The 15,599-nt window shown below is 44.5% G+C and overlaps 1 long non-coding RNA gene across 1 annotated transcript in view; it reads right to left on the reverse strand.

The window, feature by feature from the left end:
• The window catches only part of LOC137863503 (uncharacterized), a 35,079-nt gene that overhangs the window by 5,403 nt on the left and 14,077 nt on the right, over positions 1-15,599 (reverse strand). The window lies entirely within an intron of this gene.

A 15,599-nucleotide genomic window follows, 5' to 3' on the forward strand; every position in this document is an offset into this window, starting at 1 on the left:
CAGGAACAGAAAGAAAAATGAACACAAAATTTGTTTGTGAAAATGCTTTTCCTTTAAAATAATCTCTTCCAAGCATATTGGCAGCAGTTTGTTCAGGAAAAAAAAAAAAAAAAAAGCAAACTCAGGAATGGACAATTTTTTGAAAGATAATTAAACCAGAGGTCAAAACACATCTGGGGAAGCAGATATGGCAATTACTTAGCTTCGATATTTAACAGTAGCTGATAGACAAATGTATATAGCAATCCTTCGGGTGGTTTAGACTTCCATTTTCTTATTCCAGTAGCTTTCTCACTTCTAAACTAGCTAAAATCTAACCTACAACAAAACAACCTTTTCTCCTTGTAGCTAGACTAAAAAGACAGCCTAGGAAACTTCCCAAACTTTTGGAAGACAACACTCCAAAACCGACCCAGGTCTTTGACTTCCCCTCATTTTGATCCAGGTTTAGGTCACATTATTTAGCCTAAGAAACCAAAGTCCCATCAGATGTCCATCAGAGTTCCCATCTGCAGCACGAGAAGCCAGCCTGATACAGATAGCGTCCTTTGATGTTATGTGGCATGGAAACGCATGGAGTTCTGTGCCCAGACAATTTAACAGAGGAGAGCCAGAACAAGGTAGAGAAACGTGGAGTCCAACAAATGGAGAGGTGCCCTGAAGGCACAGGAAAAAGCACTTCATTAACAGGCTGTCAGCCAGTTTTGGACAATAACTACTCGAAAATGCAATGCTGACTCTTCTCTGAACAAGATGTTGGTCTAGATGATTTCCTCAGGTCTCTTTCCACAACCAAGCTTGGTTTCACTGAACAGCCCCAGCACACTTTCAGAGAGCACCGTCTGGCTCCCACCAGGCAAAGAACTGGTTTCATGCAGTTGATGAAGGAGCTCACAGGGAGATGCATCCTCCAGCTCCATGGGAGGGAGCCGCCTGCTCCTCCTACACTGCACACAAGGGCACAGCAGCGGCACCAGAGACAGCACAAGGGGAGCTCCCAGCTCACTCTTTCTCATATGAGGGATGAGCAGGCAAAGCTGGGTAAGGAGCAAAGAGGGAAAGGACAGATGGAAAATGAACTAACACATGGAAGGGAAATCTGCAGGCACCCTGCCTTCACCACTCCTCAGTTAGCCCTGCAACCCTGAAATGGCAGCAGGTCCCTTTGGGACCTTACCCGAAGGCCTCAGGGCTGGTTTCTGCGTCTCTTTCATGGAGGTGTAGAAATGAGAGACCTCTGTGCTTTTCAGAGAAATCTGCTTTGAATCACTCCAAGCGATCAAGTTAGGGCTGAGCCTGCACATACATATTATTCCCAAGAAACACATAGCTTTGCCCCACAATAGTTAAATACATCATGGCTTTCATCTCAATGTTAACAATGAAGGCTTTGGTAGGAGCACTGGGCATCAAATGATAACTAGCTGCTAAATGGGCTGCCTCCTGTAGAGGCAGTAGACCAAAATACTTGACTTCATCTTTCCCTGCCATTAGTCACAGATGCATGCCTTGCGTCGTGTTCAAGTCGAGAGGATAAGCCCATGAGCAGCAGGCTCTGCAGAGCAGAAAGTGAAGCAGTGTTATACCAAGAAAGGCAGGCAGGATGATTCAGAGTTGCTTTCAAATTACAAGCTTCCTTCAAAGTGGCAGCCATCTGCAGTCACACAAGCTGCAAGACAAGTGCCTAGGGGAGACAACTCAGTTTCTTTACTAAATGAAGTGGCAGAGGCACCTTACTCACTCTCACCCGCTCTAATGGCCACTGCTTCCATCAATTTTTAGGACTGAATGTTGAATAAGAAATAGAGCTCCTGTTTTAAAACCATCCTGGGTTCTTCACTCTGTGCAAAGTCGTGGGAAAAATAAAAAATATTATCTAAAGCTTAGATCCTGCCGATTCCTAGAGACGCTTACCACCCTTCATGGAGACCCCCATGGTGAAATGGGTTTCTGTCTCAATGCAACTGCTGAAGCCACACAATTTTCCACAGACCATCAAATTTCAGGTGCTCGGCAAGAAGTGGGCCAGCCTGTGGGACTGAATTCAGGGGGCTTTTGGGTCTCCTCCCTGGTACAGGGTGAACAAAGATGTTTTGAGCCTCCAGTCACTTCATTGCCAGGGCTATAGGTCTTCCAATGCATCTATTCTGAATTATACATCAATGATAAACATATTTAAGAATCTCCAGCAACAGTACTTGACTGTAACCTCTGTTACTGTTTCAGTGACTAGTCACATGTCTTTTCTCTGTGAAGTAGCTTCTCTTCAATTTCATCGATCTCATTAGAGCTTTATCTGCTACACTGAAAAGGTTCCCCTTGCAACATTTTGCTCCAGGTATGGAAAGTTAAGATTTGCCTTGGCTAACACAAAGCTGTTATTTAATATCCAAGCAAATTGCTCATGTTTCCAATGATAAAGCATGTTAACTGATCCGGATCCTTCTAATGTTTTGGTAAATCTTCTCAAGGGGCACCCTGATTAACCACAACCCTTTTTGTACTGCTGGCCTCTTCATAGAGCAATTATATTAGCACAGAGGCCAGACTATACATGCTCAAGAACCACACAAACATTTTATCTGTAGCTGTCTGTAATTCCTTGAGTTTCTTTTCAGATAGCATCAACAGTCTATAAAATTTGTGATTCTCTGCATACATCTAAAATTCAGCTAGTTTAGTCACTCTTTTATTTGCATTTGCTTGAAGCATAAACACCAACAACTTAAAAGCATCCCTATTTGGAGCAGGTAAAAAAAAAAAATGACAAAAAGAAAACAACAAAAAGAACCCTTTCCCTCTGCATATGGCATGCAAAGCTAAAGTCATTTTTATTTTAAAATACTAGCTCTTTTTTGTTACTAAGTGTACCACAGAGGCTACAGGATAGAAGACTACAGAGATCTGCAACAACATCACTCAGTATAAAAAAGAAGAAATGGCTGAGGTTTCTGACAGATTATTCACACAGTTAAGCATTAGCAGAATGGGGATGCACCAAATTCACAGGATGATAACAACAATGGAAAGAAGTGATGGTTACGTGCAGATCTGCATTGGCTTAATTTCAGGAGGTCTTCTTTTAGTTTTAAGCTTCCTTTTCTTAGAAAGGATACATCAACAGTGATATACGCTTAACATTAATCACATGTCAGATCCTGCAGAACATTTACATATCTTCTGTGCCAAAATGCTTTAGAACGACCCCCACTGGAATAAGTTTTTGATCACACCAAAATACTATTTCTCCTCCTAGAGGTGATTCAGCAACCAGCTCAGCTCACTCAGCTTTTATTTCTACAGCTGAGAACCAAAGGCCTCAAAGACATGTGATCAGCTTCACTGAAAGATCAGAAGTAAAGGATTGAGGGTCTCTGGGGCTAGCTGCAAAATCAAGGAGAGATGTTCCCATTTTGCTTCTGTTTCATTTTGCAGATCATCTTGAGGGACCTGGACCACTTCTAGAACTGACAATGGGTCTTTCCACCCAAGATGCTCTTCATTTAATTAGCAGAATGAAAAAGCCTTGATAAACCTTTTGCTTTGCAGGGGACAACTGTGTCCCCTGCCTGCCCCACTCTCAGGTTGCTTGGTGCTCCATCCACTTGCTTTTATCAGGTTTTCCTTTTAAGATTTTTTAGACCACTTTTTCTCCAGCTGTTCCCCATCCCTCTTGCTGCTGGGCAATTCCCAATCTCTTCCATTGCTCTGAGGTGAGGAACTCTTTTCTAAATTCTAGCTCAGAATTATTTCTGGGTGCTTTATACTCTTGTTTTCTTGTATCTCCATTCCTTTCCTCCTGGAGGATGTAAAATTCAGCTTAAAAACAAAACAAAACCAAACAACAACAAAAATACCTTGTCTCAATCTTTTAGAGTATCTCCAGCCTGCAAGGTGTGTGTATTGACAAGATGTAGATTTGTTTTTTTTTTCTGTGGGTATGCATTTTGTAGTTTTTAAGAGGAAACCAGAGGGGAAAACAGTTATAGACAAGAAAAATAAAGGACTGCACTAAACTCAACTTGCTTACGTTTCTACAGAGCCTGTGCTGGAAAAAAAGATGTTACTCAGATTTAACTCTGAATAAATTACCTTCTGGAAGGCTTAAATTCCTTCCCCAGCTAAAGAGAAAGAGTTCTGGTATGTTTCAGCTTTAGTGGCACACATTGCAATTTGTTTGCCTCTGATGGGTTTGTCACTGTTTAGAGCAAAAATGAATCACAGAATCACAGAATCACAGAATTTTCTAGGTTGGAAGAGACCTCCAAGATCATCGAGTCCAACCTCTGACCTAAAACTAACAGTCCCCACTAAACCATATCCCTAAGCTCTACATCTAAACGTCTTTTGAAGACTTCCAGGGATGGTGACTCCACCACCTCCCTGGGCAGCCCGTTCCAATGCCTCACAACCCTTTCAGTAAAGAAATTCTTCCTAACATCTAACCTAAAACTCCCCTGGCGTAACTTTAGCCCATTCCCCCTCGTCCTGTCACCAGGCACATGGGAGAACAGGCCAACCCCCACCTCGCTACAGCCTCCTTTAATGTACTTATACAGAGCAATAAGGTCACCCCTGAGCCTCCTCTTCTCTAGGCTGAACAAGCCCAGCTCCTTCAGCCGCTCCTCGTAGGACTTGCTCTCCAGGCCCCTCACCAGCTTCGTCGCCCTTCTTTGGACCCGCTCAAGCACCTCGATGTCCTTCTTGTAGCGAGGGGCCCAAAACTGAACACAGTACTCGAGGTGCGGCCTCACCAGAGCCGAGTACAGGGGGACGATCACCTCCCTAGCCCTGCTGGTCACAGTGTTTCTGATACAAGCCAGGATGCCGTTGGCCTTCTTGGCCACCAGAGCACACTGCTGGCTCATACTCAGCCGACTGTCCACCATCACTCCCAGGTCCTTCTCTGCCTGGCAGCTCTCCAACCATTCCTCTCCCAGCCTGTAGTTCTGCTTGGGGTTATTGCGCCCCAGGTGCAGGACCCGGCACTTGGCCTTATTGAACTTCATACAGTTGACCTCAGCCCATCGGTGCAGCCTATCCAGATCCTCCTGCAGAGCCTTCCTACCCTCGAGCAGATCGACACACGCACCTAGCTTGGTGTCATCTGCAAACTTACTGAGGGTGCACTCGATGCCGTCATCCAGATCATTGATGAAGATGTTAAAGAGGACCGGCCCCAGCACCGAGCCCTGGGGGACGCCACTAGTGACTGGCCTCCAACTGGACTTGGCTCCATTCACCACAACTCTTTGGGCCCGGCTATCCAGCCAGTTTCTAACCCAACGAAGCGTGCGCCAGTCCAAGCCAAGAGCAGCCAGTTTCTTGAGGAGAATGCTGTGGGAGACGGTGTCAAAAGCCTTGCTGAAGTCAAGGTAGACCACATCCACAGCCTTTCCCTCGTCCACCCAGCGCGTCACTTTGTCGTAGAAGGAGATCAGGTTCGTCAAGCAGGACCTGCCTTCCATAAACCCATGCTGACTGGGCCTGATCGCCTGCTTGCCCTTCAAGTGCCGCATGATGACTCCCAAGAGGATCTGCTCCATGAGCTTCCCTGGTACTGAGGTCAAACTGACTGGCCTGTAGTTCCCCGGGTCTGCCCTCCGGCCCTTCTTGTAGATGGGCGTCACATTTGCTAGCCGCCAGTCAGCTGGGACCTCCCCCGATAGCCAGGACTGCTGATAAATGATGGATAGGGGCTTGGCCAGCTCATCTGCCAGTTCTCTCAGTACCCTTGGGTGGATCCCATCCGGCCCCATCGATTTGTGGACATCCAAGTGCCGTAGCAGGTCACCAACCAGTTCTTCGTGGATGGTGAGGGCCACATCCTGCCCCCCGTCCCCTTCCACCAGTTCTGGGTACTGGGTATCCAGAGAGCAACCGGTTTTGCCGCTAAAGACTGAGGCAAAGAAGGCATTGAGCACCTCTGCCTTTTCCTCATCTCTTGTAACTAAGTTTCCCCCTGCATCCAGTAAAGGATGGAGATTCTCCCTAGTCCTCCTTTTTGTGTTGATGTATTTATAAAAGCGTTTTTTATTATCTTTAACGGCAGTAGCCAGATTGAGCTCCAGACGAGCTTTGGCCTTCCTAATCTTGTCCCTGCACAGCCTCGCTACATCCTTATAGTCCTCCTTAGTGGCCTGCCCAATTTTCCAAAGATTATAAACCCTCTTTTTTCTCCTAAGCTCAAGCCACAATTCTCTGTTGAGCCAGGCTGGTCTTCTTCCCCGCTGGCTCATCTTTGGGCGCATGGGAATAGACCGCTCCTGCACCATTAGGATTTGCCTCTTGAAGAGCGCCCAGCCTTCCTGGACCCCTCTGCCCTTCAGAACCGCCTCCCAAGGGACTCCACCAACTAGTGTCCTGAGCAGCCCAAAGTCAGCCCTCCGAAAGTCCAATACAGTGGTTTTACTGGTTCCCTTCCTGGCCCCGCCAAGAATAGTGAACTCCACCATTTCGTGGTCACTCTGCCCAAGACTGTTCCCGACAATCACATCCTCCACCAGTCCTTCTCTGTTTGTGAAGAGAAGGTCTAGCAGGGCACCACCCCTGGTAGGTTCACTAATCAGCTGCGTCAGGAAGCTATCTTCCACTTTCTCCAGAAACCTCCTAGACTGCTTCCTCTGGGCTGTGTTGTGCTTCCAGGATATGTCAGGGAAGTTGAAGTCCCCCACGAGTACAAGCGCTGACGATTTCGCAACTTCTGTCAGCTGCCTGTAGAACTCCTCATCCGTCTCCTCATCCTGGTTCGGCGGTCTATAGCAGACCCCGACCAGGACACTAGCCTTGTTGTCCCTGCCGATCCTAACCCAAAGGGACTCGATCTTGTCATTCCTAGCCTCGAGTTCTACAACATCGAAAGACTCTCTAATATAGAGAGCCACACCTCCACCCCTTCTGTGCTGCCTGTCCCTTCTGAAGAGCCTATAGCCAGGCATCGCAGCACTCCAGTCATGAGACTGGTCCCACCACGTTTCCGTGATGGCAACCAAGTCGTAGCCTGCCCGCTGCACGATGGCTTCCAGCTCCTCCTGTTTATTACCCATGCTGCGTGCATTGGTGTAGATGCACTTCAGCTGGGCCTTTACCTTATCCTCCGGCCTTGCCATTGTTCCCCCTGGCACAGGGAAGACACAATGAAGACACAAATGGCATTTAGAACTTTCACTAGACAGATTAGAGACATTAATTAAAACTCATTTGATTTCAGACACGATAATTTGTTTTCCTTCATTCTGCCATCCACAGTTTTGATGACACCTTATCTTTGCAACAAAGCTTAACTGCAGCAAACCTTTCAGTCTAGGACTCAGTTACCAAGAATCTATTGTCTTCTGGCAGCAGGGAGAGAGCAGCCAGGCCATTTAGAGGATACTTCTTATTACTTGAGATAAGACAGAGGGAATAACTTCACAGGCTGAACTAGCAGACTCAAGAGGGAGTGTTGAACATGCACTGCACAAACCAAGTTAAGTGGCTCAGCTGAAGACAAGGTGTATTCTGTAGCCTTATATTTGCTTATCTACGAAATTACACACTTGTGGGGTAGTTCTACCTCATTTAGCAGATAATATCTCCTTTTATCAAGCTTTCTTATTGCTCCATCTCCTAGATAATTTCACTGAGAATTCAGTTAAATAGGGTAGCTTTAATGCATGACAGGAAACCATCACCCCCTGTTTGATTGTACAGCCCCTCCAAGAACACTGCTGGTCTTATCGTTATGGAATCAGCTCCAAAGAACTGTCAGGGGGCTGGGTTAGCTCTCCAGAAAACCAGAGCTGTCTGTCCTGGCTCTAGCTCTGTCTTCACTGCACTGTCATAGGCAGGTTATCACATCGTCTCCATCACTCCTTCCTCCCTCCCATGGGTTCCTCTGCATGGATGGGTGGAGAGTTTTCCCCTCCCTGCACACAGGTACACCTGGCCCCTGTGGAGCTCTTAACTCCATTGAAACCCGTGTGCATTAGTGGAGTACAAAAATAATAATAATCACGACTTTCCCATAAGAATCACTTCTTCAACATTCACTACTCACTGATTAAAACAACCTAGCATGGTCCTTCTAGCTATGATTAACCTAACAACCTTTACAGAAGATAACCTTGTAGAGATTTATAAATTAGACCACTTTCTATCATAAGCTAATTTTCTTTGGGAGCTTGCATTTTAAATGAGTGTTTCTCACCACTCCCCTCTTCCCAGCAGATCACTGCACCTCCCCAGGCAAAGCAGCGCCAGCTCCGCATGCACCCACCATCCAAGTGGTCCTTTTCCAGCTGGAAACTTCATGCAGATTAAATGTGAAGTCCTATTCACTAACCACTTACATCTTTCTGCACCACTGTTTACTGCTGTGTAGAGACTTTTTATTATTATTTTATTCTTTTAAGGTTTTAAGTTTTGTGGGGTTTTTTGTTTGTTTGTTTGTTTCAGAAAGAAGTAGTTTTACAGGTAGTTCAATCACTGCACGGTGAGATAATGTTTCCTCAGAAATTCCAAACCTCGAGGTAGCACCCTGTGAGATTACAGCAGGGTTTTTCCTACATAGCTAACGCACGGGAAAAAAAAAAAAAAAAAAAAAAAAAAAATGAAGTTAAAATAGACCTGTAAGCACCCAAGGACCCCACATTCACAAAGGTATGTGAAAAACTCAATTTGGGCAGCAACTGGGTGGACCTGCCCAGAGAAGTACCACCATTGCTCCTATAGGATGCAGCCATCTCAGAAAACCGCTAAATTTGTAGGGCAAAGGAGGTTTAAGGAAGAAACAAAAACCAAGAGTTTTTCTAGCTGTGCTACATGGAAGACATAACTGCTGATCATTCTCCCAAACACTGTAATCTGGCTTGAAGGCCTTCTTTAGAAGCTGCATTCACTCTTCATTTTTAAATCAAATGGATTGTTTTCCTCCTTACAATGGGGCTGAGCCTTTTAACATTGCTGCAGAGTAGCGATGCTGCTAATAAATATTTAAAGACTCAAAGCTTTAAGTGAAAGGAAGGATTTGTTGGATAATATTGCACTTTCCTTAAACTGTTTGTTCACCATTAGAATTGAAAATTATAATTTTATGCTGATTGCTCACAGAGCTGATGTTTAGACACTTCCCCAAGAAACCCAAGAGCCAGGAAGGCAGTCTATAAATAACTGCCTTGGAAATAAACTTCTGTGCATTGGACATAACCCAGATCAGATTTTCAAGCAAGTTGTAAATTACCCACAGCCAGAGCATAGGTCAAAAATAGTTACTAGCACTGAGCTTCATTCCTCATATTCACCTCCTGGGAGTATTTTAAACCCAGAACAGACAATACAGAGGCCTGAGGTGCAGTTCTGCTTGCCCTCAACCCTGGGCAGTTACTGTCTTTGGTGCTGATCCAGCAGTATTGTCTCCTGGCCTTGCACCAGTGGAAACGTCTCTAACAACCAGAAGCATCATCTGAGTCTTCCACTATATTAATACTGAAAGGATTGCTTGTGATTAAGGATCACTTATGATTAAAGCTGACTTGAGCAGCACTACAATAGCCTTAGAGAAATGCAGGAGAGAAGACTTACAAGGGAGGAGAGAAGGGAGGAAGGGAAGTGGAGGGAGGGGTTGCCCTGCGTTTTCCCAAAGATGAGAGAGTGAGAGCTGACAGATCTCCTCAAAGGGAGCAGAGCAGCAGCTGTGTGGGATAACACAGGTACGTGCTGGTTTAGGTGCCATTTTAGTAACTTAGCCCCAACACAGGCTGTCCCTATCGGTGGGACTCTGAGCACTGCCAGGGTCTCCTGGAAAGGCATGGCACAAATAGACTCATTGGCTTTTAGCACTTCAACTCCCCCATGAAGTCTTTGCTCTATGAGTACATCTCAATATTGGTTTTTATCAGGCTGCTAGTAATTAAGGTTGTTGATGTATATAGTCCTGCTTCCCCAATCCCTGTTTGCTGTGCCCATTGTGGAGCTCTCCCTGAGCATGCACAGTCCCTTCTCTATGCCTGGGAAGTTCTCAGCACACTTCAGACACTGCAGTGAACAAAGCAGCTAATTTCAGCTAATCAGGCTGTGCTGCCATGAAGGGTAGGCAGAAACCAGCCCTTAGTCTGCAAGAAGCTCAAGACTTAGTTGGTACTTGGGCAGGTTGAGCAAGGTGAACTGTGTTCCTACCCTGCATTGCTTGCACTGTGCAACCTGAGCTGGAAAGCTCAAAGCCTTAAAGAGAAACACCTGTGCCCATATTTATTTGCAGAAGAGTGTATGGGGCATTTACCTGACAAAGCAGGATTCATAGCTGGGAGCTGTGCTGCTTTTCAGGAGGCTACACATCATGAGCTCTTCATGTTTCCATGACTTTGACACAGCTTTCAAGATAAAAAACTGATGTGAAGAAGCACCCATCAAAAACCCCTGGGAGATGCTTTTTGTGATTTCTAAAATAATCCTCTGCAGTTTCAAATTATGATCTAAGCCTGAGCTGTGGAACTCATGCATTTTTTCAAAGAGATGAGTCTAATTTAGAAAGAGTGTGTCACGTATTAGACATAGCATCTTTTAACTGGTTGTGTTTCCATGCCCGTAAGACATTTCACTTGCTTTAAGAAGTTTACAATACGCTTCAACTCAAACAATATATTCATAATTAGTCATACAGCTTTAATTGCAAAGAGGGCTAACCGCACCAAGACATAGAATTTTTCTAAGGTAGGATAGTGATGCTCCTTTTTAAAATTACTTGGTATTATTAAAAGCTAAACTCTCAGGACATCTGCAGTAAAGTTTCATTTATCAAATTCCACTAAAAGTTCAACCAGTGCAATTCTGCTGAAGACCACTGCATTCGGTACAATCACCTTGGGTTCCAGCCCTCATCTACCCTTTTGCATCCTGCTGTCCATCCATCCTCTTGCTATCAAGGCTCCCAGCAGCTTCTGAACAAAGCACAGGCCAGACACACTAGCTGTACATTCACCAACCACATATTGACACCGAGGTGGCATTTGCCAGTTGAACACACTCCCTAGGGAGGCAGGCACTCCAAAGCCTGTCCAAATCCCCAGTTTCTGATCTTTGGGGTCTCTAAGCCCCTAGAATTACCTCTCTCTTGAAACTATAAAGAGAGTCTGTGGTCCCAGATTTGGTTCTGCAGGTTAGGAATTTAAAATAGAAGAAAGATGAGCAGAAGTTTCTGTGACTTCTTTGCCTTGCAGACTGGAAAACACACCTGCAAATACTGATGGCAGACCTTTATGTCAGCAGGTTCCTTCACCCACAGGGGTGTGACTCCACTGCACACCCATGAAAGTCACCCCTCCAAAGCACCCACTGGGTGAACAACTACTGTCCTGGAGTTTTCAAAACAGTGTCCAAGTAGTATAGAAGAGTTAGTCTAAACCTCTCAGTGAATTTGCTTCCAAATTAACTCAACCTTCACAACAGAAAGCTGTTGGTTTTTTTTAGAGCTGGCTAGTCAGAGCCTCCAACCATCCATTAGTGAACACTGTTAGCGAGAGCTAACACCAGGGCACTAGGTCACAGGAACTGAAGAAAAAAACGAAGTAGGTCAGACTCACTGGGAAGGCCAATTCAGACTTAACTGTTCATTGCTTCAAGCACCTCCGACATTCCCAGGACATTCCTGCAGCTCCTTTGAGAACCTATGGCTCACAGAGCTGGCTGTGAGTGCAGAAGGAAACAAGCTCCCCCTGCTTGTTTGGATGCCATCAGCTGGAGTTAACCTCTCCCTGTTAGCAGGGTCCTGGTCCAGGAACATTTCTCTAGGACACCACAATACAGATACCATCAGCAGATGGGACTGATGGGTTTACTGGAGGAATGAGAAACACCTTGCACAGATCCGTTTGAAAGATATCTCCAGAGCTCACATTCATGTCAGCAAGCTTGTGGCAGGATGAGCCTCTGTTCTATACGTATGCCTAGCCTATTATAAGGTTTGAATCATCTCGTGCCAAGACAGTGGCAGGCCAGCTTTCAAACTTATATTTAATTTATTTCTTGGCCTGCACAACGATGTTGGAGCTTGGTGATCTAGCTGACCCATCAAAATCTGCAAGAGATGCTTCCTCCTCAGAGCTCTCTTTCATTGCTTTATCCAGAGCTTGAAGTGGAGATGGTGAAGTCTAAATTTAGACTAACTTGAGCAGCACAGTACGTCGATCCGTGCTTGCATTCCATTTTCTGAAAAGACAATGACCAAGCCAAATCCAAATTTCCTTTTAATCTTGCCTATTTTAAATCAACCTGAAAATAAATATATTAAAGCTGTTACTGTGAAACGTGCTTCTTCATGAATTAGTAATTGTGTTTACCTTCTACATTGGGATTTTTTTTTGCCTGTGTTGCTGTTTCTTACTGCCACTCAATGTGAGGAGCTTTTATTTGAATGAGACTATTTCAAAGCACTTTTACACTTGTGTAGAGTCAGGGACTTATTTATTTTCTGACAGTTATTTACTTCCAGTAAATATTTCACAGCCACAGGATCTCCCAGATGAAAGCAGAGTTTGCTCTGCGCTCCTGTTCAGGAGCCTAATTAAAAACTGAATAAAATGTGAGGGACAGAGCCTAAGTGCTAACTGAAATGGATGTGTCTGGAGGGAATTCAGCAAGGAAAGTCTGTTCTCCTTGGCACAAGCATTGGAGCATCCACATAAAAGCAGAAAAATAATATCCAGCACATGAACCAAAAACCCTAAAATGGGTAAGTGTGTAGTGGAGAAGTTTTCAGAAATGCTCCTGCTGCCACAGAGCAGTCAGTGCTGGTTGCCAAAGCCAGCCTCTTCCTTTTGCCTGAACACCCCTCTCACAGCACACGCAAAGTCATGGGCAGCATCTCCCAGCACCTGCAATCTCTCCAGCTCAAGATCCACTGCCCTGGGGACAAGGCTGTCATGCCCCACCTGCAAAAGCTGAACGTCTCCTCTGGGTTTACAGAGGTGCCATGATAAACCCTTACACTGGGGGCAGGGGTCTTTCCACAGGGCAAAATCACACTTCACTGTGCTTCTCACTTTGTACAACCAAAAGTAATTAGAGAGCTCTACATTGTCTCCAGCCATAAAATGACTACATTTTATTTTCAGTGGCTACAAAATGCGAGGGAATACCCTCACCTGGGGTAGATCACTAATGCCGTTGACGTCCAAATGCACCTTAGCATCTTCGGTGGCTACAGGACATTTAACACAACTGGTACTTTCTCCAAGACATTAATCATTGCAACATAATGATAGGCACTGCAAAGGGCCTGATGGCTGTGCTGCCTCTGTGTTTGGATAACTTCCCACAATCATTGCTCTAGAAAAAGCCAGGGACTTCAAACTAATCAAATAAAGGAAGAAAATAAAGATCAAGCATTACTTTCATTGTTATTTCAGAAATAGCTTGTTTGCTGTTGGTTAAGGAAAGATTACTTACCACAACTGTCTAGAGGGCAAAAGCAAATTGTAATTTGCTTAAGGTTTTGAGGGAGCATTTTTTGCTTAAAAGAGTGCATTTGGAGACAAGTGAGATTATGAACAATCCTTTAACAAGATCCTCAAGCCATCAAGCTGTTTAACATTATTGATCAGTGCAGCCAGAGCACATTAAAAAAATAAAAAATCTCTCAGATCAGGATGGAAATAGCTTTCTTGTTCTGACTTCTCATAAACTTCATTTCGCTTTGCAGCAGAAAGTTTCTCTGGAAGATAGGCAGTTCCTAGGCCCATGGTGATAGCCCTGCTGGGAACATGATGCCCTGCAGCCCTGCCAGCTCCTGCACCTCCCTGCACTGCTGCGTCTTCCAGCCCAGCACACTGACCTCAAACCAAGCCCTACCAATTTTGTGTAGGTAGTTCTTCAGGCCAGAAAAGTTCATGCTGCCTTCCAATAAAAGTTTTGCCTCTTCCTTTCCAACTGTGGACACCTAAAAAGAACCTGAATTCCAACAGACAAGCCTATGAGACCCAAAAAGGAAGAGGGAGGCAGAAAAGTAAAGTGCTGTGCTACCTCAGCCACACCAACACCGTAGGCTCCCCACAGCCCAGGCACGGCAGCAGGCGTTCCAGGGAGTTCGGCAGGTGCTGAACCTAAACATCCTGGTGGGGACACGCTGGGCAAAGTGCATTTCTCATCAAAATATGCCACTCGGGAAGAGCTGAAATAGTTTAAACTCATGTCAGCTTTACTCAGACAGAGCTGTTTCTGTGTTCCTGACTCTGGTCACTTCCAATGGATAAGAAATTCAAGCTGAAAACTTTATGTTTTTGATGCAAAAATGAACATTTTGATGCAGGTGCAACTTTGAAACAATCACACGCCCAGCAGCTACATTCACAGGAAGGTTCTGTTCCGACAAAAACCCAGGATATTTCAACCAAAAATAGCCCAAAGCCTAACAACTCAGACTAGAAGGGACATTTCCTAACAGCTCATTGCTACAGAAAGCCTTTCAATAGGAAGGAGCATGACTTGGTTGTGCATTTTCAATAGGCTTCTTTTGAGAACATAGAACACCAAGTCAAAACAAACCCAGATAAGGTATTTAATTGATGTCATCCACCTAAACAACAAAGCTTTCATCTCCAAAGTGCTCATTGTGGCAATCACAACCCTGGGGATTTGTTCTTCAAACTAAATAAAAACGAACACTTTGCTTTCTGTTTGGTGCCCCAGAAGTTGACAGCAATAGTAGTAAACAATAGAAATTATTTGTATTAATAGCCTTGTTTATTCTAATGATGTTGGCATTTTCTGTGAAGATTAATTAGCAATAATGTTGTAAATACTATTACACGTAAAATATACACCATAAAACAAAAATAATTTGACTGACCTATGTTTTAAAGTAAAATATTTACAGTAATGAGATTCTAATTATCCTTTGTTATGGCAGGCCATTCTCTACACTCTTCTATATTGATAGGAGATGTATTGTTTCAGCATTTTAGCTCAATTTATTTTCTCACATTTGCATTTTCTTATGCACAGAAAATGAGAGATGATCATTACCTTCTTCACTTTGCATTCAATTTACATCAATAGCACATTACCTCATGCAAACTCATTTATCTGCCACAGAAATTTGATAACAAAAGCTGCTGTCAGTGATGAATAAAGATCATTTCAAATGGAGCAAGAGGAAACAAGATGAATTATAGGTTTCGAGACCTTTTGTTTACTCAAGAAAAAGGAAAATAAAGGATTTTTTCCCATCCAGGCAGCACAGATCTCACAAGGTTGTAGCTCAAATTCGGCATCTCATATTTACCTACAGCTGCCCTTTCTGCATACAGAAGTAACTCCAAATACCCACACAACCATAAATAACTCTCACATTTAAGGCATGAAGGAATGTTTTTAATTTTTTGGACTGAGCACACAGGATTTATGTTTCATAAGCGCAAACTCTCTAACAACTACCCAAGGGCTATTGTATCCTCTTAGCAACTAATAGCTCTCCAGCCCGCGAGACGCAGGCACATCCAACACAGAACGCCCTCTGCTTCTCACCAAGCGCAGCCAGTCTGTTTGCGAGCGCTTGCGGCGCTGGGAAAGGCACTGTGGGATTCTCTCGCATTGACAATAGCACAATATCCATCCTGCTTTGCTGG

Source organism: Anas acuta, chromosome 13 (genome assembly GCF_963932015.1).
Source record: "Anas acuta chromosome 13, bAnaAcu1.1, whole genome shotgun sequence".
Classification (NCBI taxonomy): domain Eukaryota; kingdom Metazoa; phylum Chordata; class Aves; order Anseriformes; family Anatidae; genus Anas; species Anas acuta.